Source organism: Lepisosteus oculatus, chromosome 12, assembly GCF_040954835.1.
Source record: "Lepisosteus oculatus isolate fLepOcu1 chromosome 12, fLepOcu1.hap2, whole genome shotgun sequence".
NCBI classification, from domain to species: Eukaryota; Metazoa; Chordata; class Actinopteri; order Semionotiformes; family Lepisosteidae; genus Lepisosteus; species Lepisosteus oculatus.
In genome coordinates, this window is record NC_090707.1 from 37,644,722 (window position 1) to 37,671,637 (window position 26,916).

General features: G+C 51.4%; 1 protein-coding gene across 3 annotated transcripts in view; it reads right to left on the reverse strand.

Annotated features, from left to right (window-relative positions):
* Positions 1–26,916, reverse strand: part of LOC107078862 (SUN domain-containing protein 2-like) — a 58,722-nt gene that overhangs the window by 28,939 nt on the left and 2,867 nt on the right. For 2 of the 3 annotated variants that reach the window (XM_069196857.1, XM_069196855.1), the window contains exon 2: positions 12,123–12,233. The gene's annotated coding sequence lies outside the window, so the exon portion shown is untranslated. Of the gene's footprint in view, positions 1–9,913; positions 9,989–12,122; positions 12,234–26,916 lie in introns of all 3 variants that reach the window. The other variant, XM_069196856.1, reaches the window with a different exon arrangement.

Consider the following 26,916-nt stretch of genomic DNA (forward strand, 5'->3'; position numbering starts at 1 on the left):
AAGCCGCGTGGCTGTGGCTGACGGGAATGGCACGCCGTAGGGTGAAAGAGAAAGGGGCCCTGCCTGACCGTGACCTCACCCCGAATCCGACGATGTACCGTCCTCTGTGCAAAAGCACTCTCGGGAAATCGTGGTCCAGGACAAACGAGTGACACCTGGGCGACAGGGGGCCCGTCCCGGGCTCCGAACTGAGGCCACTCACTCGAACACAGGGGTGGGCAGGACAGCAGGGAGAGAGCACGGCCCTGGTCATCCCGCCCGTCAGGGCTGCACAGTCTTAGAAAGAGTCTGATTGAGACTGAGCCACTCGGTCTGTCAGTGGGGCATCCATCATTAAAGAGCCCGTTTCATCTCTCGCTCCCAGCTCCCAGCTCCCAGCTATTATCTTGTGAACAGTAATTACAGCCTGTACATCTACACAGCTGTTTTGCTATTTTTAAAACGTACACACGCATGAACGTTTTTTTTTTTAACTTCAAAAAACATCTTTCGAGGCTTCAGAAACGCCGGGAGGTGTTTTGGAAAGCCCTCCGGTAAAGCCCGGGATAATCTCGTCATGATTAGGGATCCTTCTCCTGTTTGTGCAAAACCATCATCCCCGCTGGAGCCCTGCCCACACTTTTCCAAACCTGTGCCAGGGACGGATCGTTTTTCCGGCCTGCTGCCAGAAGCAGGAACAAGACGATGACCACAAGCACGCGTCACCAGCCCAACCTCGTGGCTGAACCACCGCTGTTTGTGAAAACTAGTATAAACTGGGTGAGCGACTGAGTGCCTCACAGACAGAAAGAATCCGTAAGAATGAATAAACACCATGCAGGCGGTGTGGATACAGCGCACTGACGCACACACACGCACACACCCTGCAGGTACGTCTATCTTGTTTAGAGCAAACTAAGCAAACTACATTCCAAGTTTGAGAATTAAAAACATGAATGCGAGCTCGGATTCAAAATGCGATCACAAAAATCAATAAAAAGATACAGAGTGGAGATGCTTCATGTTGCAGAGTGCTAAACGGTTAGGTTTGGGCAACAGCAGAACGCAATAAGTTGTGCACATAGCACATTAAGTTACACCTATACACGATGATCACTCCAGTAGGTCCTTTGTGTCTTTGCTTACTTCTAACGCCCTGCTCACTTACTGTACGTGCTTGTCTTCTGCATTCGAGGATTCTGACCGCGTGAGAAAAAGCAGGCCGCACGGAGCACCGTGTCCGGTGTGGTAAGATAATGGGACAGACGGGATGCTGTTCTCCTGCCCAGCGGCTGCAGGAACCTCCTGCGCTTCTGTTTGTGTTGAATTACGTGCCCGTGTGATGTGCAAACTGTCGCCCTCAACTCTCTCCCGGAAACACGTGGAGCACCGAGGAGCATCGAGAACTCCTTGCAGAGGTCGCCACCCCTCCACACTCGCGCTGCCAAGCCCCCCCACTGGAACATCGGCCACATCAACAATACGCCTGACCCCAGAGTGGCCTGGTGGCCTGAGCCACTTACATTGTTTAAGAACGGCCAAGTTTGGAGTGTCGTTGTGATGAATTATGACCGTTGTAAACAGAAACAAAGTTGTTTACTTTAACTGTCAAAACCCATGAAATGCATCTTTTAAGTAGATTCTGCAAGGAATGCAGGAGTCTAGAGCCCTGTGACTGGGCTGTGTCAGTGTGCTGGACTCCACAGGGACTAGAGGAGTCTAGAGTCTGTGACTGGGCTGTGTCAGTGTGCTGGACTCCACAGGGACTAGAAGAGTCCAGAGCCTGTGACTGGGCTGTGTCAGTGTGCTGGACTCCACAGGGACTAGAGGAGTCTAGAGCCTGTGACTGGGCTGTGTCAGTGTGCTGGACTCCACAGGGACTAGAAGAGTCCAGAGCCTGTGACTGGGCTGTGTCAGTGTGCTGGACTCCACAGGGACTAGAAGAGTCCAGAGCCTGTGACTGGGCTGTGTCAGTGTGCTGGACTCCACAGGGACTAGAAGAGTCCAGAGCCTGTGACTGGGCTGTGTCAGTGTGCTGGACTCCACAGGGACTAGAAGAGTCTAGAGCCCTGTGACTGGGCTGTGTCATTGTGCTGGACTCCACAGGGACTAGAGGAGTCTAGAGCCCTGTGACTGGGCTGTGTCAGTGTGCTGGACTCCACAGGGACTAGAGGAGTCTAGAGCCTGTGACTGGGCTGTGTCAGTGTGCTGGACTCCACAGGAACTAGAAGAGTCCAGAGCCTGTGACTGGGCTGTGTCAGTGTGCTGGACTCCACAGGGACTAGAGGAGTCTAGAGCCTGTGACTGGGCTGTGTCAGTGTGCTGGACTCCACAGGGACTAGAAGAGTCCAGAGCCTGTGACTGGGCTGTGTCAGTGTGCTGGACTCCACAGGGACTAGAAGAGTCCAGAGCCTGTGACTGGGCTGTGTCAGTGTGCTGGACTCCACAGGGACTAGAAGAGTCCAGAGCCTGTGACTGGGCTGTGTCAGTGTGCTGGACTCCACAGGGACTAGAAGAGTCTAGAGCCCTGTGACTGGGCTGTGTCAGTGTGCTGGACTCCACAGGGACTAGAAGAGTCTAGAGCCTGTGACTGGGCTGTGTCAGTGTGCTGGACTCCACAGGGACTAGAAGAGTCTAGAGCCTGTGACTGGGCTGTGTCAGTGTGCTGGACTCCACAGGGACTAGAAGAGTCTAGAGCCTGTGACTGGGCTGTGTCAGTGTGCTGGACTCCACAGGGACTAGAAGAGTCCAGAGCCTGTGACTGGGCTGTGTCAGTGTACTGGGCACTATAGGGACTACAAGACTCTCGACCTGGGCTGTGCCATGAATAATAGAAACTAGAGCACTGTCAGTTGTACTCAGTTTTATAAATGAGTCTATACAGTACCTCACTGTGCAACTGCAGCCACTGACATTGAACCCAGAGGACAACTTCAACAAGGTAAATTAAGAGGGAGTGCAAGAGCAAGATGTTCTTCTTTACATCAAGGTTGTAAAGGGGTCTGGAACAAACTGCCCAGCTATGTTACTGGGATCCTTAGAAGAAATGGCTCAATAAGCTGCCACCACAGGAGCTAGACTGGCCACATGGCCTGCTCTTGTTCGGAGGTGATCAGGTGATCACTGCCCCAAGTCCAGGTGGCTTTGCTCTTGTTTCCGCGTGGCTTTGCCTCGCAGAGACGCTCAGGCCGAAGCTCGAGCTGTGAGATCAGATGTCAGAAACACTTTGTTGTTGTTTTTTTTTTTTTATAAGAGCGATTTTCAAAAAGAATTTGACCTTTTATGGGATGTCAAACCGTGGCATTTCCCCTCCCCCCCCCTTTTTAAGATTTCAAAAATAAAGCTATAATAATAATTATAATAATCACAATAATCATGAAAAAAAACCAAACAAAACAAAAACCAGGACCCGGGTGACCTTTGCAGTCTAATCTGGTGCTGGAGGGCTGGGAGTTACATGGGGTCTATTGTGCTGGAAGCTGTTATCAGCGGCCACAGCTTCCTCCTGCTCCGAGCCCGAGAGGTAGGGAAGAATTCCTCACTGGAAAGCCTGCGCTGTCTGGAGCTCGAGCACACACACACACACAGCCAGCTCTAACGTCACAGCTGGGCCTGAGCTCACTCTGCAGGAATGCAGCTTGAGAAAGGGAGAGAGAGGGAGGGAGAGAGAGGGAGAAAGGGAGAGAAGGAGCAGTATTTCTCAAAGGAAAGGGGGACGCAGTGAATCACGCGCCTTCGGCCACAGGCGGCGCTGCAAGCGCTGACAGAGAGGCCACAGCGCGGTGACGAAAGGGAGTGGAAAAAGCAGAGCCGACTACCAGCGGTGTCCCCCATGACTTGTGAAGGACACCAGAGCGACGAGCTCTGCAGAAGGGCAGGCCGCCACACTGCTGATAAAGCGCCGACGAGTCCAACGGGCTGCACAGAGGTCTCGCCGCAGGCCGGCCTTACACGGCGGGGCTCGCGGTGAAGCTGAAAGGGAGCGTGGGTGAGGTGTGGGCGCACGCTGTCGATAAGGTGCTTTGGCCACAGGTCCACCGGGATTCCGACCGGTGCGTTCGCACCTGCGCGACGCAGCAGGGGCGATTCGCGCGCGCGTGTGTGCGTGTGTGTCACACGCCATCCCACCGATTGCTGTCTTATTGCTGTCTGGGACCTCCGGTGCCAGTGATCTATGGGATGGCAAGGATGGGAGGACACTGCACGGTTCCCTGGGAATGTTCTCCAATCAGGTGTCCAGGTCGCATGAATTTACTAGAACACGCAATCCACCCTGAACTGTAGCAGGGGTAGGAGGATGTATGTGTTAACATGTTCTGAAACGTTTAAGCTGCAAAAATGTACTGGAGGGCGTCCTTGGGATCCTCATTCCAGAATATCATGCAGAGCAGCGCCCTTCCGAAAGACAGTGGCCACACAGCTCCGGGTTCGACACAAAGGACCTGCCAGGGGGTTTCTGAAACTACGGCTTCTCATAAACCTTTTACAGCACGGCTTGCAGAAGTTCTCAAAGGTGATCACTGTTCATGCGTTTGTCCTGTAAAAAGCTCAGCAAAGCTGTAAAAAAGTCACAGTAAAATTAGAGCAGAGTGAACCGTATACCCTGCCTTCACGATCCCGACGCAGAAACTTGAGCAAGAGCCACAGTTCAAATGGAACCAAACACAACAACTAAAACTAATCTCAGTTTTAGAAATAAAATATGATTACCTGGAAAACAGGCGGCAATGTGCTGACTCTGCCAACCACGGTTTTAAAAACTGTAGCTCTTGTCAGAGTAAATATTAATAAGAGTCTGCAAGTGAGAGGAGGCCATGCAGCCCATCATCCGTGTTTGCCTGCCAGGAGGTAGACAACCTGAGCGTCTCGCCCAAACGTTTCCTAATAAAATGATATGGCTACGGTTTCTGAAGAAGCGCAGGGCTATTTTGTTCTCTGCTTTGCGTGAACTCACTCTGGAGGAATGCGATTGGAAACACAACAAGCGCTGCGTGCGCGCTGAGGGAGAGGAGACGCGGCGTTGTTCACCCAGCGGTGGACTCCACGGTGACTCACGCGCCCAGACCCAGACAGAGGGAACCGGGACAGGGGCGTGGATGCACAGGAGTCTGATAAGGACATGAAAGAGACGGGATGAGCACACTTCAGCCTGGAGTGCAGAGGTGACTCGCACCTGAGCACAGCGAGAGAAGATGCAAGACAGAGCAGTCAGTCAGGGCCCAGCTGACACATGGCTGCTCACAGACAGCAATCGCACAGGCCAGCAAACGTGGTCAGATCCAAAAGTGAAAGGAGACACATGTACAGGGAATATGTCATAAAGAGCACACCTACTCTCACGCACAGACACACCACCCAGCCGAGGCCCCAACATTACACTAGGTATTCGACAAGGTGCTTTTCTTCACTTTCTCCATGGCAGCGACCTCCAGCCCTTCTCCAGCAGTTTCCAAAGACCGGGAACATTTCGGCCCTCAATCACACGGGTCATTTGTTTTAAATGAAGCACTTAGGAGTTCAAAAAAAAATATGGATCTGATCGGGATCTTTAAAGAGCAGGTGAATCAGGGCGACCGATAAGACGAGGTGGATGGCGCACAGAGGAGGTGTGGTCCGGAGGAACAGCTCCCTGACAGAAGGAAGAGAGAGGAGAGCTCTTTACACACAGAGAGCCCCAGGTTTCAGGTTTTAAGTGCTAGAAATGCACAACTGTCTAAGTAAAAGAATGATATTCTCTTGATTACATAATTAATTAGATTAATAAAAGAAAAGGCTCTCCTTCAACCTGTGACTCATTCAGTTTTATCTCCCCCTAGTTCACCCAGCAGGACCGGCTGGACGGTGATAGCAAACACCCTGGTATAAAGCATTTCAAAAAGAAACACACATATTCTCTAAAAACACTGCAGAAAAAAATAACCTGGCGCTACAGTAGCGAGCATATTAAGGCAATTTCCCAGTAAATCCTGCTTCGAGAAATGTAAAAATATTCTGGCATTAGAGATTTCCAAGATAAATCATGTTTTGATGAATGTAAGGTGATGGCAGATTATCATTTTTTACCTTAGACCAATCTCAACAGGAACAAACTTGCCCCTCTAATTTAACAAGAAATGAACTCGTCTGAAAGAGACTTCCTGAGCTGTTAAACCGTGGCTGGGAATTAACTCGGGGACGTACGCAGCTAAGGACAGGCAGACGGCTCTCACACCGCACACACAAACTCACACGGATGGAAGAGCCTTGTTCTGGCAGCTGTGTTGCCTGGAACAGGCTCAGCTCATGAGGCAGAAGAGGCATCTAAGCCCAGGCCGACCGCAGACAGCCACAAGGAACAGAAACAATGGGATTTGGAGATCTGACGGCGCAGCAGCACAATGCAGGTAGTGTGAACTGCGCTCCCTGGAAGGCACAGCTAAGACAGCACAGACAGGAGAACAAATAGAGCAGGGGCTTATCAAAGCCTTTCTTTTCTTGCACAAACTGTAGCTTAACAATTGAAGTGTTTACATCAAGACCCAGCACTTCTTACTTGCGACAATACAGTAAACACTGCCCTGCACCCAGCCAAGACTGGCTCGAACCGTCACAGTCCGCCCGGTTTTTGAAACACCCAGCCGCAGATACTGTATGCCCACGTTGGCACCCCTCACCTCCTGAGACGCCAACCTTGCCAACCCAATAAATGTAAAAAAAAAAGATTTTATTTCTTAAGCCACTCTTATCCGACTCTGAACTCTCTTCAGGTTTATTGACACCTCCTGGCATGTGATCGGCTTGGACGAGGGATCTAACCGGGGACGGGGGAGTGAACTCATATCACTGCAGCTCGCTGCAGCCGAACTCATATCACTGCAGCCACTGTGATACCTGGGATTAGTGGACTGACAGTGCCCTTCTGTGGCTTTAGTGCGGAAATCTTTGACAGACAGTTTTTGGTTCCTCGGGACAGACAGAGTCAGGGCTGTCCTCAGCCCTGTCAGGCCTTAAGCTCTTTTCCCCTGTTGCTGCAGGGGGGGGTTCCCTGTTAACCATTAACACAAGATTAAGACACTGGCATTCCCTTGCAGTGAACTCACAGATCAACAATACTTTTGCCAGGAAGCCCAGGAGACGACGCTTAACCCCCGCAGCCCTGTCAAGGACAGACACACACACACACACAGGCCCGTGTCTCCCCCTCACCTGCGTGACTCACGGAGACCGGGGGCAGACACGCTACCCAACACACAGACAGGAAACCACGCCGTGCTCCGCCGGCTGCAACACGTGAAGCTGAAATAACTCCGCGTGGAGTGGCGAACGCAGAGCTGTGCCGAGCGTTTCCCTGCTTTCCGCACAAGCGTAGGTATCACGAACAAGGCACCTCATAACTAGCACGTTTGTGCTTGGAAGTGTTATACATTCTGTTTAACCCCCCATCTATACACACACAATACCATTTTCTAAAAGTGTGATGGGAGAGACTCGTCACAATACAATGGCTGGTAGGTCGGTTATGGATCTGAACTACGTTTCCTCTGCTCAGACAAACAAGGTGGTCACACTTCCGTCACAGCGGCTGTCTGTGTCAGCTGTCTAACAGGGGAAAAGTTCACTGCTCCTTGCTCCCGGCCATCAATGACTCTTTATGCGGAGCCGAGCTTCAGTGCTATGGGGGACTCGCTGTGTGTTTTACTGCAGCAGGACTCCAGTGCCTAGCAACAGGCCTTTCTCCCTCATAAGTTGATCCCATTGTCCAGTGTCTGGAGAGTGAGTGGGAGACAGGGAGAGAGTGAGTCATCTGGATGCCACTGGGGGACAATAGCGCCCTACTGTGGAAGGGCAAGGAATGGCGGGGGGGTGGGGGGGGGTACAGGAGGTTGTGTGGGGATTGCATTGTACTGATGAAAAGGCACCGAGACATTACTTCATACATCCCACACTATGGCGGTATTAGTAACTCCTGCTTCACCAGGGGGCACAGCCCATTCGCAAGCTTCCCTGAACACCCACCGCAAAACACCTCCTGACCGGTTACACACCGGTTTGCACACCAGCCGACGTGACAAAGCGCAAAGCCCTCTGGAGCTGGGAGGCGAAGACGGCCCCGATGACACACATCCCTGCAGCTCGCCGGCCCTGCTGGCCGATTCAGGGTCTCCCGCGTGAGTGAGGTGTGACAGGGAGTCTGGCCGTGTTACACCGCATGGAAGGGAGCCGCCAGATGAGGGCCGGCCTGGCTGATTTCCTCAGGGAAAATAAAAACAAGGTTTTCTTTCTGAAATCCCAGGTTCCTGGTTGGATATGTATATATAACCCGTTTTGCTTTTGCAGCCTGCGTTTTTTGGGGTTCGTTTGGGACTTGCGGGTCGCTGAGGGATGGTGTGCAGGGTGGGGTTCAGGCGAGACTGCAGTGTGTCCCCTTGCTTTCCGCTGCAGGCCTGCCGTGTGAAAACCAAGGCACGCTCAAGTGGATGCCTGTCTGTTGCCTTCAGCTAAGCCGCGTAACAGCTGGGGCATTTTAAAGCGGCACACAGACACCTACAGTAGATATAGCTGAGCACACCCGTCTCCCAGTCCTCCCAGTTATCTTGGACTGGTGCTCCTTCCCACATCCAACACCACGGCGTCCCCGATCTCGCCGTAGGGCTCTCCAGGAGGAGCTCGGCAGGAGGCTCGCTTATACTCTGGTAAGCCCTTCCAACCTGCACAACCTCTCTTCCCCTCTCTTTAACTCTCTCTTTCCCAGACTGCATTCCTGCACAGTGAGTTCATCCGCCGAGGAGAGAAAAATACGGTACTGCAGCAGCTTAGCAGAAATTCAGAAGAAAAGCGCAAAGACAAAACGGGACATGCAGACAAGTCTATAGAGAAGAACCTACGTAACGACAGCTACATTTAAATAACACGTTGGTGTTCCTGAGACACCTGCATTGCACTTTCTACACCAGCACCACTACTGTACTTGTCTTTATTTCAGTTTTATTGTACTTGATCAGACTAATCACAGCTGCTGTACCCTGTTGAACCTGCCCGTACTGTAAAACTTTGGGAACTCTGCCGGACGCCCTGTGTCACACACGACTCTAAGCAACCTGCTATCCCAAAGCCAAGGTCTTCGAGACCAATCCTGAATTTAAAGTGCTCGTGTCTCTTACGACTTAAAAACTGACCTACTAGGGGCTCAAGCTGCGAATATAGCAAAGGTACAAGCTGCCGATCACAGCTCCTCGAATTAAGACGCTTCAACGTGGAGAACTCATCTCGGAGAGCCTGGTTTTGACTGGTTGCTGACGACACATCTTGCTTTGTAATGCGTCGTTCTAAGTCACATAAGCACACCCCGAGATGTTAATATCGGCCTTTTATGTGAGCGTCTGCATCAGGCTCTGAAGGAGGTACTCCAGGCCCTCTTGTTCGTGTCTGCTCCATATTGTGCCCGGTGGTGTGTCCCACACCAAACACATGATCAACGACTGTCGTTTCCGCTCAAAGGACAGATCTGTCACTCTCAAGTCCCTGTACATGACTCTTTCATGACGGAAGAGTGGGAAGAGAACGGATGAGTGGGAGAGGGGGGCAGAAAACGCGGGATGAGCCGTAACGTGCACACCAGGAGAGAGAAGTTCCCAGGAGCGCGATGCCTGTGTTGGCATGCGTGCCCAGTGCCCAGGGGATGGGAGCTCAGCTATTGTGCTCATTGGGAGTCTAATGGCCACAGTGCGTTAATCCCGGGGGTCCCAGTGCGCCTACTCTGTGGCCTGATGTGCTCAGCTCTCTGAAAAGTGTGGCTGGGCCTGAGCCAGTCAGCCAGGAACAGGACTGCATCAAAGCCACAGCTCCACTGTGTCCCATTGTTCCCAGCCCCTGCTCAGAGGAAACAGGGGCTGCGCTGTTATTGTTGGACTGCAGAAGGAGACACGGAGAGAACGTTTGGAAAAGCAATTTGTACCTGAGTCACTCCGGATGGGAATGATGCGGTTTTTTTTTCCGACGGGATCAGGAATTCCGAAGGACAGGGAGACACCTGGGACAGCGAGCAAACAAACAACAACAGGCTGGTAAAAACAAAAAACAGGATTCCGAAGCCTCAAGCCCTCCCTCACATTGCTGAGAGACTCATGTAATCTGGTCGGTCTTGTACAGCCCACCCCCATCAGTCCCGTCAAGAAACTAAAGTCAGTCTAACCACCCAGTGACAAATAAGGGGAAAAAGAACACTCTTAAGTGCTAACCTCAACTGCCCTCTTTCTGGAAGAACCAGATTTTAGAAACAGATGACTAAACATCCTGATCTACCGTACGCGTGCCCAGTACCCATGATGACCCAGGCTCGCGTCTCAAAGAAAAGGCGAAGATAAAAAAACACCCACACCAGTTTAGATTTCACTACACTATGGCGGGCAAAAGCCTTAACAGGAGGGTTTGCTGAGAATGGGAGCACCCTGCCCTGGAGCTGGAGTCAGAGCCTTCTAGCTTTCAGTCTGGCTGAGCTCTCAGGTTTACAGCTCAGTGTTCTGCATCCCCGTCACAGAGCACAGCCCAGGGGTCTGATCCAAGCGCTCCCTTCATAAGGACTTGACGCCTCTCTCCGTAAAGAGCCCTTAACTCTCTAACATGTGCTCACCTCTTTAAAATGAAAGCCTACGTATGATCCGCACACGCAATGCAGAGCAGAGCACCCTCTGGAGATAAACGGCCGGGGGCTATTTGCACCCCCTGGGGGAAAATGGGCAGCGGGGAGCGGTGCTGGTTCGGAAGTCTCTGACCCGGCTGTGAAAGGCACGCGGTGCTGATGGAGTTAATGGACCCCGCGCGGGGTTCTGGACGCTGGTCAGAGAAGACGTGAACCGGGAAAGCAATCGGTACGACCCAAGCCAAGCCGCTAGACGAGAGACGCAGTCGAGGACAGGTTCCGGATTCAAGGCCACTTGTAATATTAGGGAGAGCAAGAGAGGTAGTGCCAGGCAAGGCGTTCCTACGGAGCTACCAATACCGAGCATTGAGACGAGAGCGGGAGAGGGATGTCTGGACGTGGAGGGTGCGGTAGCCAGCGAGCTGTCCTGATTGGTTAACGGGTCTGATCTGGGGCGTTCGCGGGGACCGCCTCCGGCTGGTGCTTGATTGGGGCGAGACCGTGTGTGTGGAGGACCCCGGCGAGCAGCGGGGGGGCGACAGCTGAGCCCGGAGCGGTCCGAAAGGCCCCAGGCGATGGGGGGGGTGAGCTGGGGGAACGTCTTGGCTAGGGGGAGGTTGTGTCAGCCTGACAGTCGCAGACATGAGGCGGCCCGGTTAGTCATGAGGGAGCGTGTGGACTGGAATACGCCGCACAGCCCTGGAGCAGCCCTGTGGGTTTATTACACAACCAGCCCCTGCTCTCACACACCTGGCTCCTGCGCACGTCCGCCGGCTTCAGCGCCTGATGTCAGTGGAAAATACAGGCAGCCGAGGTCTCTGGCTCCTCAGGTACTTCTGAGCAGGGCTGGTATTCCCCTGCCTGAATCCCGAAGGTGGTGATGTAAATCCCTTCGCAGATCGGCAGGGTATTTCTCCCTAACCCCCGGGAAGCCCAGGGTCTCCGCCTGGAGCAGCAGCAGTGGGTCCGGACACCGCGGGTCCCCGGGGAAGCGGCGAAGGCCCGCGCAGCTGTCCTGGAGCGCTGCCGGAGCCAGGAGGGCTCGAGGACGCCTGCATCCTCCCCCCCCCCCCACCGTGGCTGGCTGGGGACCCCGCAGACCCGTGGCGCTGACCACTCGGTGACCAATGTGACACCAAGCAAGCCAGAGACCCGACCTTGAGTCTGCTCTGCCGCCCCTGTGGCTGTGTCTTCACATACGCAGGGGGGGCTTGTCTCGGATCGTGAGAGATTCCTCGGCACTGAGGAGGGAAATGTCCCCCTTTGCTTCCCTGCCCCAGACCTATTCCTTCCCCATATTTACTGTACAAATAAATTGGGGGCTCTTTATCGGGACTAAGCGGAGCAGCTTTTGGAATCGGACCTTTCGAGAAGGGCTCTGCGCTCCTCGGTGTGTTCGGCTGTAAAACTGTTACATTCTTCCACAGGGCGTGAGAGAGTGATACGAGAAAAGAGGGACTGAGAAAGTGGAGAAAGAAAGGGATGACTTCATGGTTTAGACAGATACACACAGAGCTCCTCCTACCTTCAGGCGCTACTCCACGAGGACCTGACAGCTCACCGAGAACCGTGCTGATTCACCAGTGGTACCCCAACACCGTCTTCAAGGCAGCTGGATTCGGGGGCTCTGGAACTCCTTCCCAGCCCATATCAGAAAGGCAATAAAAAAACAGCGGATTGTGGAAAACTTTATTTGTGACTTGTCTTTAATGTAACTCTGCAGGATTTACTTTTAGTTTTCTACATCACCCTGCATTGTCCAGGGATGTGTTAGTGAATCTGTATTTTCTACAACGTAATTTTTATTCCTCTACGACAGAAAAATAAAATTGGTTTGTATTGAGACTGAGAACTGACAGAGTAAAGAAACTAAAAGTTCCCGTGAATATTGCACTGACATCATTCAATGTCGTAACTTCTCTATCTGTTTATATTGCATAATACCTATGCATGTGGAAATCTCGGATTGTTACAGACTCTTAAGATATTTATACTCTTGATTCTCCATCATTGTGTGGTACAGGGCTACCCATCTTGTGGCTCCTCCAGTCTGCTCCACTGTTGGACTTCCATCTAACCAGCTCCATAACTGCTACACAGCTCCCTCTTAATGCCAATTAACTAATTAAGGAGCTGGCAGGAGCAGAATTCTGAGAGGGAGCGGACAGGGAGCCGCAAGCTGAGTAGCGCCTTTCGGCTTCTATCTCACGTGCCCAAGACGAAGAACGAGAGCTGCAACGATGAAAGACGGGGTTCATTCTAAAGCCCGCTGAAAAACATACCGCCGTAATGAGTACGGTATCATCGCGGGACGCGTCAGTATTATCGCTGGATTCGTGACACGCACCGGCAGTCAGTGGAGCCGGGAGCCGGTGACAGATGCGCTCTCTCCCGGCGGGACAGATCGAAACGGTCCGGCCCCGACAGCGGCGCGGGCCGCAGAGGGCTTGTAGAGCGGTCTGCGAGCGAGGCCAGGCGCCCCCCCCCGCCCCCCTCCCCTCCACCTCTCTCCCTCTGCCCGGGCCTGCCTCGTGGCCTGCGCTAATTGCCGGGTTGCAACATATACTTTTCCCCTCAGCAATGCAAATCTGCAGGTGTAGCACAAAGCACTCCCTGTCTCTCGGGCTGTGCGAGTGCCAGTTCGGGAAGCGTGTGTAAGTGTTCGAGACCCGAGGAAAAAAAAATACTACAGTTACTGCAAAAATTCTATAATAACAAGGCACGGCACCCCAAAAGCTATAGTTAATGCGCTTAGTTTTGCATCCAGTACGAATTGTTGTAATTACCTTATTCACGCGGAAGAAAAACAATTCAATTAAACTGTGAGCTTTTGTCCGCACATCGCATCGCAGGGAGAGAGAGACAGAACCCTGCAGAATCTTTTCGGGACACTCCACAGTTTCATCATTCCGATTTTTTTCAAATCTGAACCAGCAGTTTGTTTTTTTGTCTCTGGACTGCCCCTGTGTTGTGTCCTGTGTGCAGTGGACTGATGTCCTGAGTGGGGTGTAGCCCCAGCTCCCAGCCCAGAGCATCTTGGTCCGGTTCCAGGCGGGTTTTTCCCTCCCCAGGAAGAAGGAGGAGTCCGGAACAAGCTGCCCAGCCGTGTTGTCAAACCAGAACATCCATCAAGAAACAGTCGGATAACATCCTGGGATCAATTCACCAAACCGACTAGACAGGGCTCACGTTCCCCTCTTGTTTGTCAACTTTTATGTTCTTATGTGTCGTAACCAACAAAGCTTCACCAACAAGCCTTTGTACCTGCCCTGGCCTGCTCTCCCACGGGCCTTCAAGGCCTGATCCCCGAGTAGTCCTTCCCACAAAGCACTGTTAGAGACAGGGAACGCCGGCGAAGGTGGTCGAGACCTGAATTTCTTTCGGCTTTCATTCGTTGGGTTTAGAGACTGAAAAAAGTCTCCAGGCTGCAGAGGTAACATTCAGACACCTGAAGAGGTGAGTTTTCCAAGCGCTGGAGGCTCCCGAAAGACACAAGAGGCTGCGCCTGCACCCCGAAGTCTATGGCGAGGTGACCCGGTGAAACTAATAAGGGGGGGCGCCAGAGTTTCGCTTGGTTGTCTTCCGCGGGAACGGACGGGGGGCGTTCATTCGAAGAGCTGGAGGAGCTGGGGTGAGCACAGGGACTCGGGGGTTCGCCGTGACGCAGCCCTGCTGCTGAGGCGGCGCGCGGGTCTCAGGGGGCTTCGGAGAGGGGCCTTGATCTCCCCCTGGGCCTGGAGCGGCTGGGATTAATGGGATTGTTTCAGCAGCCCAGCTGCAGGGGCTGGGCATTGGCAGGACTTTAAAAGGCTGAGGGGAGAGAGGGAGAGGGAGAGGGGCAGAGCTGTCATACCTGCAGTGAAAACTCCCACTCCAACCACTACAAACACAGCGCACACAGATATGATCTTCCCACAGATCTGCCCTGCGGGCTCTGTACTCACAAAACCCCGGCAGGCGGCCTCAGCACTGTATTGCCTCAAACGCAGAAGGAACCCTCTCTCGAGACGACTAACGAGCTGGAAGCAGCACAATGGGAATCTCTTCAGTCATGACATCATTTTAATTACATCACTCCTGGGGAACAGAGTATCAATAAACAATACATATCTACTGCACTTCCTTCAGAACTGTATTAGGAAGAGAGAGCTAGCACCGAGCTCTGGAACTGTACGTACACCCACTGTAACCTGGCTTCACCTGTACCTAATAAACAAAACAGCAACCAGTCAGACATTAAAAACAACTGATAGGCAGACATCCACAGACACTGCCTGGCTGCTTTTAAAGGCTTTTGAAACTTGAAAGGCTACTTTCAGGGGGGATGACTGTACACATCACACGTGTCACCAGCGAACTTCAATGGGACCCGTACCTATTTATGTCAAATGTATATAAACACGGCTTTCATGTACAAGTATGTGCTGGGGGAGAGGGCTTCTCACTGTCGCCCTGTGAACACTGAAGACGCTGCAGGGCCTGTGGCTTTGTAGGCCCACTAGCTTGTTCCAACCTTTCTCTCGCACAAGAAGTGGCAGTTTTAGTCTGAGCAGACTCACGAAGCGCCACGGAAGCGTCAACGGTTCGATAGGCTACTCATGGCTGTTTTTCCCAGCCTGAATCCCATGTGAACGGGCATTGACTGGACTAAATCTGCCCCTGCAAGCATAAGCCTTCCAAGGCCGGAAGGCTTCCCCACGCACGACGCTGAAACGATCGCTGTCAGACGAAGCGGGGCGCTCCCAGCCTCCGGTTCGAAGGGGCAGTCTAGAAAAATGGAAACGAGTCCACCTGGAGAGCTACAGGCCGGGACGGCAGAAAGCCCGAGGTCACGGTGGGCCGAGTGTGCCCCAGCCCTCCCGCGCCGCTCGGTGAGTCGGCCCCGAACCACAGCGGGAGCGAGGCGCTGGGCATTTCCTCCGACGTTGCTCCGCAGTGATGCGCCTCCCCCAGCGTTCACATGGGCCTCTTCCGCAAGCTTCAAACCTCCCACAGACCCCAGCGTTTCTACTGCAAAAACGGGAACTGATCTGCACGTTTCAGTAACTGAGCTTCCTTAACTGACAGGCAAACCCAGCAAGAACCAGGGTCCCTCTAGCAAAAACACATGTCTCGTTTTTCTGTGGAGGGTTAGGGTTGGAGTTGGAGATCCTAGAGGCTCCCGGAAGAACTTGGGGGGCCGACTATAACCCCCACGAGCAGCAGATCCCGACGTCTCACCCTGGGATCCGCAGCCCGGAAGCAACGGGACAACAAGGAGAGGTGGAGGGACTTTCAGCAGAGGCCCAGGGTCGAGATGGGACCCACCTGCAGCTCCTGGTCTTCCCCTCTTCCTCAGCAGACGGGGGGGACTTCCACACGGCCGCGCGGTATTAATATCCGACGAGTCGCGGCCTGAGCTGTTTGTTCCGCAGCAGGGAAAGAATTACCTCACCTCTCCTCCGCAGAAAGACATCAGTAATACAGAGGCAAGGATGCAGAGGGGGGCAGGAACAGGCCGAGACACCGCGGGATGCTCCCAGGCTTGTATACAAGGACACATCCTCACGCTGTCTGGCTCCCGACAGCCCAGAGACAGAGAAAGACACAGTCACAGACTCAGAAAGATCGGCCTCAAGTGACAACACTAAAGGAAGGAGAGAAAGTCTCGTTTTGGCAGAACAGAAAGCTAGGGCCAGAACCGATTTATTTTTATTTAATTAAGTTACTCGCTTGACTGAGCCCTTTACCGAAGGCGGCAGCTAAATGCTTCTCTGGCATTATAATAATGCCACACTGGAAATTCACAGGTGACCTTTATAGGCTTCCTGGACTATAAAAAACGAACACAGGGCAGCATCACAAACTCCACATTCACACACTGCCGGACATAAATAAATCGAAGGCAGGGAGCTTTATAGTGAAGCAGAGGTGCAGTGCAAGCCGTCAGTAAATAAGATGCAGGATTAAGGCACACGAGCAGCACACACTGCAGGCAAGGGGCTTGAGAGGGGAGAGTAGGTTGGCTGCCAGACTGCCAGCTAGCTATCGAGGGCTTTAACTTGCTGGCCTCTGTGGCCTCTGACAGAAGCCTCCGGGGGCTCGGTCTTGCAGCCGCACACTGGAAGAGAACCCGAGCACAAGCAGGGACGACATCGGTGCCCGAGGGTGGTCGCCCAGCGGGGCCGGCTGCCGCCGTCGCCCACTCCCACACAAGCAAACGCCACCGCGAGCCGTGAAGCGTGCCCCCGAGCCGGGTGAAACCGAACCGGCTGATCCCGTAAAGAACAGGAGGAAGCCGGCGAGGATGTAAACTCGCCCTTGCGGTGCCAGGGTAGACATTCCCCGGGGCTGGGAGACAGTAATTGCTGGGTGCCTAAATCCAGGCCATCATTACCAGATCAGGAACAGGGACTCTGGCACACACCTCGAAACAATCGCACAGACGCGCGGGCTGGTGTGTGTGTGTGTCCAGGCAACCTGCAGCCGGGGCCTGCAAACTCTCCCTTCGGCCACAGCTGGGGCTCCTGCGTCAAGGGGCGTGCCCCAGCAGCGGCGCAGATGAGGCGCGCTTACGATGACGCACGGCGAGCATATGCACAGCTCCGTCGACGGACTGATCTGCTGGCGATAGCGCCACCCCCCCAAAAATTAAAGGGGGAACTTAAATCTAGCCACAAAGTTCTCACAGCTAACGCGCTCTAAAGAGACACTTGCCTTCTTCTCCTTTGGTCAAGTTACTCCTTATTCAAGGGCAAGTTCAGGAACTGACCTTACATGATGCGTGGTGATAAGATGGGGGATATCCTGCCTTTGACAGCTGGGCCAGCATCAGCCTGGAGGCCCTCTGGATTAGCAGGTGTCTGTGTCCTACTAATATTGCACCAGCAGGGACCTAAGTAGTTCCCGCAGAGCCCAGCTATGTTAAAAGAAACATCCCAAGGACAAGAGAGCATAAATACAGCAGCAGGAGGCAGAGAGCTGTCTTGTGCACCTAACGCAGGGCCTGATGTATACGATTATGCCATACTTTATAGCGTGAGTATTTATCTTCAGATAGATGATTTAAAGGTCTCTCTGTTCTCTTGAGTTTACTGTGGTTTAACTTGCTCAGAACGCACATGTGCCGAGGCGTGGTGATACAGTAGACACAAGAGGCACGGTGAAATCTGATCCATACCGTGGTAAACAGGGCGCGCTGCCAGACCCACAGGGGTTGCTCTGCAGCGATACTGGATCTTGCCAGGCTCTGCACTCAACGAGCTCTGGTCCCAGCCTCGTTAACCCTCGTTACACCTCAATTCCCAGCTGGGAAGACAGTCTGTGCCCATACGCTTTGGGGAAGGGAGCGATACTGTTACTCAGCTCTTTCTCTGTCTCAGCTGGGCTCCGGTCTCTAAACGCTGGCCACATTCCTGAGATTCCACTCCTTCTCACTCTCTCTCCCTGCGCTGTCGACAAGCCTGAGCCGAGACACGAGAGCACAGCCGCGCCGCAGTGCAGTGTGGGAGCGCTTCCTCTCCCTGCCTCGGCTGGCTGAATAGTGGGTTTTCTAAAGCACCTGTACGCCAGGTGGAAAAGCTGGAGACACAGATCTGTATCAGGGACAGCCAAAGCGGGTCCTAGAGAGCCCCATTCCAGCTCAGATTCGCAGGCCACCCCTGCGATCAGCCCTTCCACACGGACCACTTGAGCAGTTCATTGATTGAACTGATTAAATTTGCAACCACCTGGAACGAAAAGCTGTACAGCTACCCTGCAGACCCTCGGTCAACCCTCCTGTCATCGCAGAATGAACGGCCTCATTAACCGATCCACACGTTCAAAAATGTAACACGAAGGCAAACCTATAAAACTGGGTTTATAGGTCATCGATTTCTGGGACACGTCACCTGTGATCCCTGAAACAGGCAATTTTTACATCGTTTGGAACAAAAAGCTTAAGACCATGCAACCCTCAGGATGCAGAGACCTCGTAATTGAGCCAATCACGTGCTCTTTGGATCAACAGCTAACCAGTGTTCCTTGTAAGATATTCTAGGCCGCACTCTCATGCTGCCCACAGCACCACGCTGATCCCGCATGATGCGTCAGATTTGAACTCCGGGAGCCACAAGCCTGAAAGGAAGCAGTGAGGATGGGGGGGGGGGGTGGCACCTACCCACAGGAGGTCGAGGGAAAAAATTTGTGCTGTTTCATTCATTTTTGTTCATTTTAAGAGTCAAACGGCAAGGCGGCAGGGCCCGTCACGTGCCAGTGTGGAACGACCTGAGCGCTCACCTCCCTGGCCACCGCAGCTGTGCGCGGAGAGGATCTGGGGGGGGGGGGCGCACAAAGCCGGAGGGGGGGGGTAAGAGGGCGCAGGACACAGAAACGCCGGACCCGTCCTGTCTCCGCCGCCGCGGCCCCAGCGTGGGAGGAGGGCAGCGGCGAAAGGGGCCAGACAAACGCCCGCAATCAGCTGGGGGAACAACCACCAACAAAATGAAAACAACAGTAACTGGCGATGTGAGGTTTTAAGACAGAACAAAGAAGCCGAAGAACAGGAGGCGTGCAGGCGCACATGACCAAAGAGCCGTCATGGGGCTTAAGAGAAGGGGGAAGACAGTCCCCCGACAACGGTATCGCTAAGCAGTTTCCCTTACAGCTGGGGGTCTCTCGCCCCGGGGAGCCCCCATCCAGAGGGTCACCACTAAAACCGTTCATTTTCAAGGCCTGGAACAATTTCACTGCGATTTGCTCAACGAGCTAATTCACCCCTCACCTGGGACACACATATCAGAGGACTCCTCAGCCCTCAAAGACCAGAGCTCCTTCATGCGCACGCACGACCTGCTGTAAAGGAAAACCGGTCTTTCAAACAGCAGAGTGACCGATAGGACTAACAGGACGGAGGCACCGGGCTGCAGTGCAGAGTGGTGGTTAGGAGCTGTGGGTGCAGATGCTGGGTGGGGCAAGGGTGAATTCTCTAAGACTGCTCCAGTAAATGCCCCACTAGTTATCCAGGTTGTCCACGAGAATCTGTCAGCTGACTCATCTGCCTAAATAAAGGTTTGATGTCAAATAATTTCCTGTTATGAACGTTGAAGCCGCAGAGGAGGCATTTCTTAAAATTACCAAAAACACCCCCCCTCCTTTCTCCTGCACCTCCTTTCTTAGAAGGCTATGAAAAGAGCTGTGGTCATGGGGCGAAGTACCAATCCTGAGCGTGCTACCTTCAGGACGCCCACCCCTCCACCTCGCTGGCTCTCCAGCAGAGCTCCTTCTGAGAAGGCCTGCAGCAGGGCCTGGTCACTGCACTTCTGGAGAGTCCCCAGGAAACGGAAACACCACCCCCTCTTCCCCAGAAAAGAGGTAGTGTGACAGGGTTCTCACAGAGATGTTTGCTTTCACAACTGCGCAACAGAGTGCACGCTGGTCCATGTCTCAGTGAGTGGATCATCATAACGTTCTAGATAAGTCGACATTGGTGCAGAAAGCCTCAGTACAGAGGGAGATTATGGCAGTCGCCCGCACACCACGCCTGTTTTCGTTATTTAAGTTTTTCGTCTCCCGAAAGGACTCTGTCCTTTTCAAATTTCCCTTTTCAGGGGTGCAGAAAGTAGAGCAACAAGATGTTCAGCTTATGCGTACACTGTTTTTGTCGTTTTGTCGTTTTCAAGCACACCGGCGATCGATTCCCAGATTTGTGCCACTGATGCAAACAAACCAACTTGCTCTAAGAGGGTTGACGCCGAAAAGGCCACGAAAGTGCCAAACCTGCTGTTCTGAAACAGAAAGAGGCCAGCCCCTTTGTCATAGGGGATTTAAGACTTCTGAAAGACCTGAGGCAGTGACATCACTGCTCCCAGCACACAGTGAGACCAGTTACACGCGAGTCACACTTCATCAAGTCGGCTCAGGACAGAACACATCTCGGAAGTCACTGATGCAGAAAGGTCGCTATAATGAACACTCACACTTATAGAATCTGCCTGAATTCATCTTGATACACTGTTGCTCTGCACAAAGAAGCAAAACTGCGAAGTGTTCTCCATTCTGGAGTGCTATATGGTTTATACCTGTAGGGTTAAATGAGCAAAATGGCAACATATCTACATTTTAGAGAAAATGAAAACAGGAAATCCCTCTTATTATACACCCATTATAAAGATTAACCTAGTGAGTGCCATGGTAAAAGCACAGTAAAGTGTAGAATATTTCCAGTAACATCAGGATAAATCTTTGAGGTATGAAAAAGTCTGATACACTTTACGGGAAATCATGCTGAAGTTAGATATACATATAATTAAATCAATTCACAGTAAAATCAAAGGGATACATGGTTTTAACTTACTCCTCTAAACTGACATAAGGGCTTAGATCACTCCCCAATTCCTATTTTAATAATAAAGCCTCTTTCTTAACATGGGAATTCCAAAGATAATAACATTAAAGCCCGCGACTTGAACACTGTGCTCTCCACCGTCTCATCTTCACTGAAAAGGCTTACTAGAGATCAACTGTATGGAGGGCCCATTAATCACTTTCTCCAGTGTTTCTGAAAGGAAACCGCAAAGGGGCTGTTAAGAAGCACAAGATTCCTAACCCATGGGAGAGCTCCACACCCCCACTCCAGAAAGGGCTGGTGGTTGGGAGCCTAGGGAATCACATGGCTCCCCAGGTGTCTTACTCTACCAAACACAAATCCCTCGGACAAAAACCCTGAGGAACTCTTGCACTTTTCCGCCGGACTCCGTCAACAATCCCACAGGAAGCCGGTTCCATCTGTCTGAGCCCGCGGGTTCTGGACGTGTCCTGCAGGAATGTTCCTGCCGGTCTGTTGTGTGCGGGCCCAGCGCCAGGCTGAGGACCAGCGCAGGAACTGAGGGCCCCGCGAGGGGGACAATCAAGCACACACATCTTCCTTAGGGAGCTCATTGAGTCGCAGGGCAATGACCTGTTTCTGTCCCGCCGCAGTGTAATACCGGCCAGCATGTATCCGTTCCTGCTACTCTCATAACAACACCAGTCTTGTACATGATCCCTTCTGCATCTAGCCTGTCTTGCTCTTCTGTCCCACTGACACACAGTGGGCTCTACTCTTCCCTGAGAAGGCCCTAGTGCATCAGCCCCTTGTATGGTTTTTTTTCCCCCGATCATTGCAAACCTTGTCAAACAATTAACCAACCATTCAATCAGGGCTTCTTGTGCCTGCCCTTTCAAAGCAAACACCCCATTTACTGTATGTCGGTTGCAGAGACTGACCCCGCTGCATTCAACAGCCACGGCCTACTTCTGACAGCTGTTTCTGTGGGACGCCGGTGAAGAGATCTTTTGTGTTGCGTGGGCACAGTCCTGGGGTCAAGTCTGGTTTGAGCGTGCTTCGAGATTTTTCAGCCTCGTCCCCTCGCACGATGTGCCAGAATGCAACTCTCTCTCAGTCCTTCTCCTCCACCCCCTCTCTCTGTTTCTTCATCTTCTCTTGAGGCTCTGGAGAGACTGGCCGCACAGTTGAACAGCATCACCCTTGCATCCTCTCTGTCCTCTCCCCCTGCCTGTCTCTGACTCCTTCTCTCTCTCTCTCTATCCTGTCGACCCAGTGGGAATGCGTCAGTCTGACCCTGGGGACTCAGCACCAAATTGACTGAAAGTCGTGTTAAAGCGATCAGACTCCATGCTCCCTAGACAGACTGAGAACACAATTAGCTATTGCAGTAAATTCAGTTGTGAAAGGAAGTGTCCTGTTGCAGGAGTCAAACAAGCTCAGGCCTGAAGAAAAATGGCGTAGGTACCACTACAGCCTCTTTTTATTTTAAAATAAAATAAAAAGAGAACTTTTTTAGTACGGACACATTTTGTGGAGAGAGAAGGGGAAGCTTAATCACTTTGGCTTTCACAGAGAGAAAAGCCACTTCCTGCGATATGCAGCGCTCTAGATTACACCCCACCATCTCCCCGAAATAAAACTGTGACGTTTTATTTAAATTTAATTTACTTTAAGGTTAAGGACGAATAAGATCAGAAGCTGTCAAGCAAGGTTGGTTATTGTGTTCAAACTAAGGACTTTAATTTAGGATGTTAGGTCCCTAATGCACAACAAATGGTTTCACCACCAGTAAAGTCCCCCTCTCTAGTCCAGAGAGCAAGTTTTGTTTGCTGAGGTTCTATGGCTGGAGGTCAGTTCCTGTCCGGTTAACTGACCGCTTGGCCATGTAGTGTGGAACAGTTCGACTGCAGCATCGTGCTGGTCAGTCATTCATTCCACCTCCACATGAGCTCCAGCCTTTTCTCCATTCCGGACAGAGATGACCCTAGACTGGCCCAGTATGTTTCTAACATGCAGGCTCCTGGCCCGAGCTCTGCTGTGATGGTACTAGAAGACACACCGCAGTACCTGAATAAACAACGCGTTTTCATACCCGTCCTCTGCGAGGCAGATCAAACCGAGGTCCTGACTATTTGGTCATTAAGAATCCCGTGGCCCTAGTAAATGCAGTAGAGGTATTAACAATGGCTAAATCTCGCTGCAGGCCTGTACAACCCCGCCTTCCTGCAGATCCCTCTTGATTCAAATGCTGAAACAGTTTTTCCCTTCTCAGCCTGATCTGCCGATGCTCTTTCTCCTCTTGTGCATAAACTGATCTGGGTTCTTTGGGGACAAAATGTACCATACAGAGCCAAGGATATCTTATAATACAGTACATATTACACTACATATAATAATATGTTCCGGTCTTCAAACTGTTTCTTCTTCTTCTCTTTAGGCTCTGAATAGAATGACCACAGAGCTGAGCAGCACATGTAAAACCCATTGACAATTTGTTTCCCTGTGATAACCGGTATGTGTAAGCATTAATGCAAGAGGAAGGACAGCAGAGCTGCATTGTTTTGTCAACGGTACAGGAAGCTGAGACATAGCTCTATATATACACACGGGGGGGGGAAGAGAGGCGGTTGACAGGGAAAATTAATAATAATGGTATTAATAACATGTCATGATGCTGATAGATATAAATAACACAAAGATATAACAGTATATACAGATATAGACCCACAGATGGCTATTGCATGAAGTTGCAAGAAAGAAAAGTAATGTAAGCCTCAGGAAACTGGCTAAAATTTGAAGACCTGTATCTTAATGGACTTATAACATATTTTTATGAAGGAAGTCTTGAATTTACACACCTGACTGGGCTGTAGATACTGCTGTCCCTCTCCTCTCACACCCAACCTGAATTCACACACTGACACACTCCTGGCTGGACTGGAGACACTGCTAGAGACTCTGCTGTCCCTCTCCTCTCACACTGCCCCTGAATTCACACACTGACACACTCCTGACTGGACTGGAGACACTGCTGTCCCTCTCCTCTCACACTCCCCCTGAATTCACACACTGACACACTCCTGACTGGACTGGAGACACTGCTGTCCCTCTCCTCTCACACTCCCCCTGAATTCACACACTGACACACTCCTGACTGGACTGGAGACACTGCTGTCCCTCTCCTCTCACACTGCCCCTGAATTCACACACTGGCACACTCCTGACTGGACTGGAGACACTGCTGTCCCTCTCCTGTCCCACTCACCTTGAATTCACCCACACATACTGAGACACTAGTGTGTTCGTATACACACCAGCCAATTGTGAAATGCATCCTGCAGATCTACCACTGTCACCTCTTGGGGTAAAATATTTATTAATTTTATAAATACATTTATTACTGTAAAAAGGTGATTAATGAAAATGTAGGCTAGGTAATTATTTTAAGATTTTAAGAATGGAACCAAGATTTCCCTTCTGATAAACCCTTTCAATTGTCCCTTTCATGTGAGGAAATGGCGGGCAGGTTTTGAACAGAGCCAGACCCTACAGGGAATACACGTCTTACATGGTCCAAAAACAGGAAGCACTGTCAGAGGTTTTCCCTGTGCTGCTCTGATCTGCCATGACTTTATATGGCTATTCTTCTCCAGGCCTCTCCAAGCACTGTCAGGGGGACTGCTATAGCAGTGACAGAAAGGCGGTGCTGGTTAATGAGAGCCCGGAAGACGACTGAAACTGCACATGCGACCACATGTTTGGTGCCTGTTTCCTCAGAAGCCCAAGTGATGGATTTGGCACCTGTAATTTTTGGGCGGGTTGGGAGGCCACTAGCTCCTTGGGTAAAACGTCTGAGCCACTGCCCAGGACCTCTCGCTACATGCCAATCCCAATCAACAGACACAATGCCCTGAACACCTCCCTTGTCAAACAAGATGTTCAGACTAAAGCAATCCATTCAGCATGATGATCTATTAAAGAAATCCATTCAGCACTTTGATCCATTAAAGCAACAGCAGCAGCTGCTCAAGACCTCAAGGCAGAGGCACACTGTGTCGTGCTCATCCCCAGGCTGGGCCCGGAGTGCAGCTCACAAACTCACGGGCCTCCCTGGACCGACTCCTGCAGCTCATTGTGCAGAATACCGCACCTGTAAACCACACTGTGCATCTGGGGGCTGTCATATCACGGGCTTGAATTCCAGTTCAGCTCTCCCATGAGCTGAACGAGCTGGGTTTCTGGCTTAACTGGACCAACAGAGCAGAAAACCTGCAGACAGGGCAGCCCTCCAGGACCAGAACTGGACACTTCCTTTCGTACAAAGCTGTGTTTTTTTCCACCTGAGAAATACAGCCAGACAGCCCGTATCTGTGGAAGTCAAACTGTCTGAAGGATCTGCATGACTTGGCAGTAGCCAACCACATATCACCTGTTCACTCCCCCCCTCACAGCTTTCACACTGACCCTTCTGGGTTTCTGAGTGCCTCTGCTGCTCGTCTCCATTCTGGGGGCGACAGGGCCTGGGGTTGCTGTACCCCAGAGTTCTGGGACACCACCCCAGAAGAGGTCAGGGGCTCAGCGACATTGGGAGCTTCTAAATCTAGCCTAAAAACCGACTTTTCCACAAAGGCTTTTTGAAATTTCTTCATTTTCTGTATCAGCTTTGATATCTTGGCTTTGCAATTTCCTTTAGTTTTATTTTGCGCAATACGCTTTTTACATATTGCAAAGCGCCTTGAGATGACTGCTTTTTGAACCTTTTATTTTAGCGACAAAACAGTTTATGTGTAAAATATGTATATATTTTATATATCTTTTTTATTCTGTATATATATATTTTTTCTTCATCCACCTTCTTTCAGTGCTCAATGGCACTGTTTATAGAACCTTTAAGATCAGCCAGCAGAGATGTGACTTCTGTTAAATACAGAAATACAATTGGAGATGACTGCTTTGAAAGGCATGTTTATATAAACAGCACAGTTTAAAAAGGACCCATCTGCAAAACAAAAAAACTGCCACAGCTCAGCTTCAAGACTGAAAATTAACTTTGGAGCTCCAGCAACATATTCCCCTGCAGTATTTTCATACAATTATTCTCAGTTGATAGGTGAACCCTGCTAATTAACTACTGCTTTGAATTCAGAGACTCCAAACCCTGGTTGTAGGAGCCCAAATCCAGTTTTTAAAGATCAGGAAGAATTGGAAGGTGTTAATTAAAAAGTAATGCAGTATGTTGGAGGAGGTCTGTAAGGTGCTGTATTCTGAATTATATTCTAATTAATCTCTCAATTTCTTACTTTAACAAATATCCAGTTTATTGTATGGTGGGTTTTTTTTTTGTCTTTGGAAAATGAATGATAAACATTTAACAGTGAACTGACCAGGAACAGAGCTGCACAGGCGCTCTGAAGGAAAGGCAATGAATGGACCCAGGCTGGGTCGCTCTGCTGTGGTTGTTTTTTTTTTACATTCCCCTGACAAATGCGACAGGGGCATTGTGTAACTTGTTAATGAGGTGTAAGCCCTGTGCACACAGCGATTGTTCACACAATCTTTTTTTAACCACGCGCACTGGGGCCATTGTTGTAACCGAGTAGAGAACACAATGGAGGGTCATTTTCACTCCAGGTGATGTGTGCGGTACACGAGGACTCCAGGTTTTGTAACCAGCATGGGCGTGCAGAGAACGTGTGGCCAACTGTGCATCGGCACACGTACCTGCACTGCGGTGTCTGGACCAAGGCTGTGGGAATCATGGACTCAAGTCGTTACACAGAGGGTGGCGGGAGCGTGGAACAATTCGCCAGGCCACGCTGTGATACTCTTGGCTTCTTCCAAGAAACAGCTGGATGAGACCCTCGGATCAATAAGCTACTAGCAGCCATATCAGCTAAATGCGACGACTGGCCTGCTCTCATTTGCAAACTTGTTCATGTTCTTAAGAGTCATTAACATCAGGAACCCCAGCTTTAGGTCCAAATCCTAAAAAAAGGAAAAGGTTCAGGAATTTGCTGTCGGGCGCACAAGA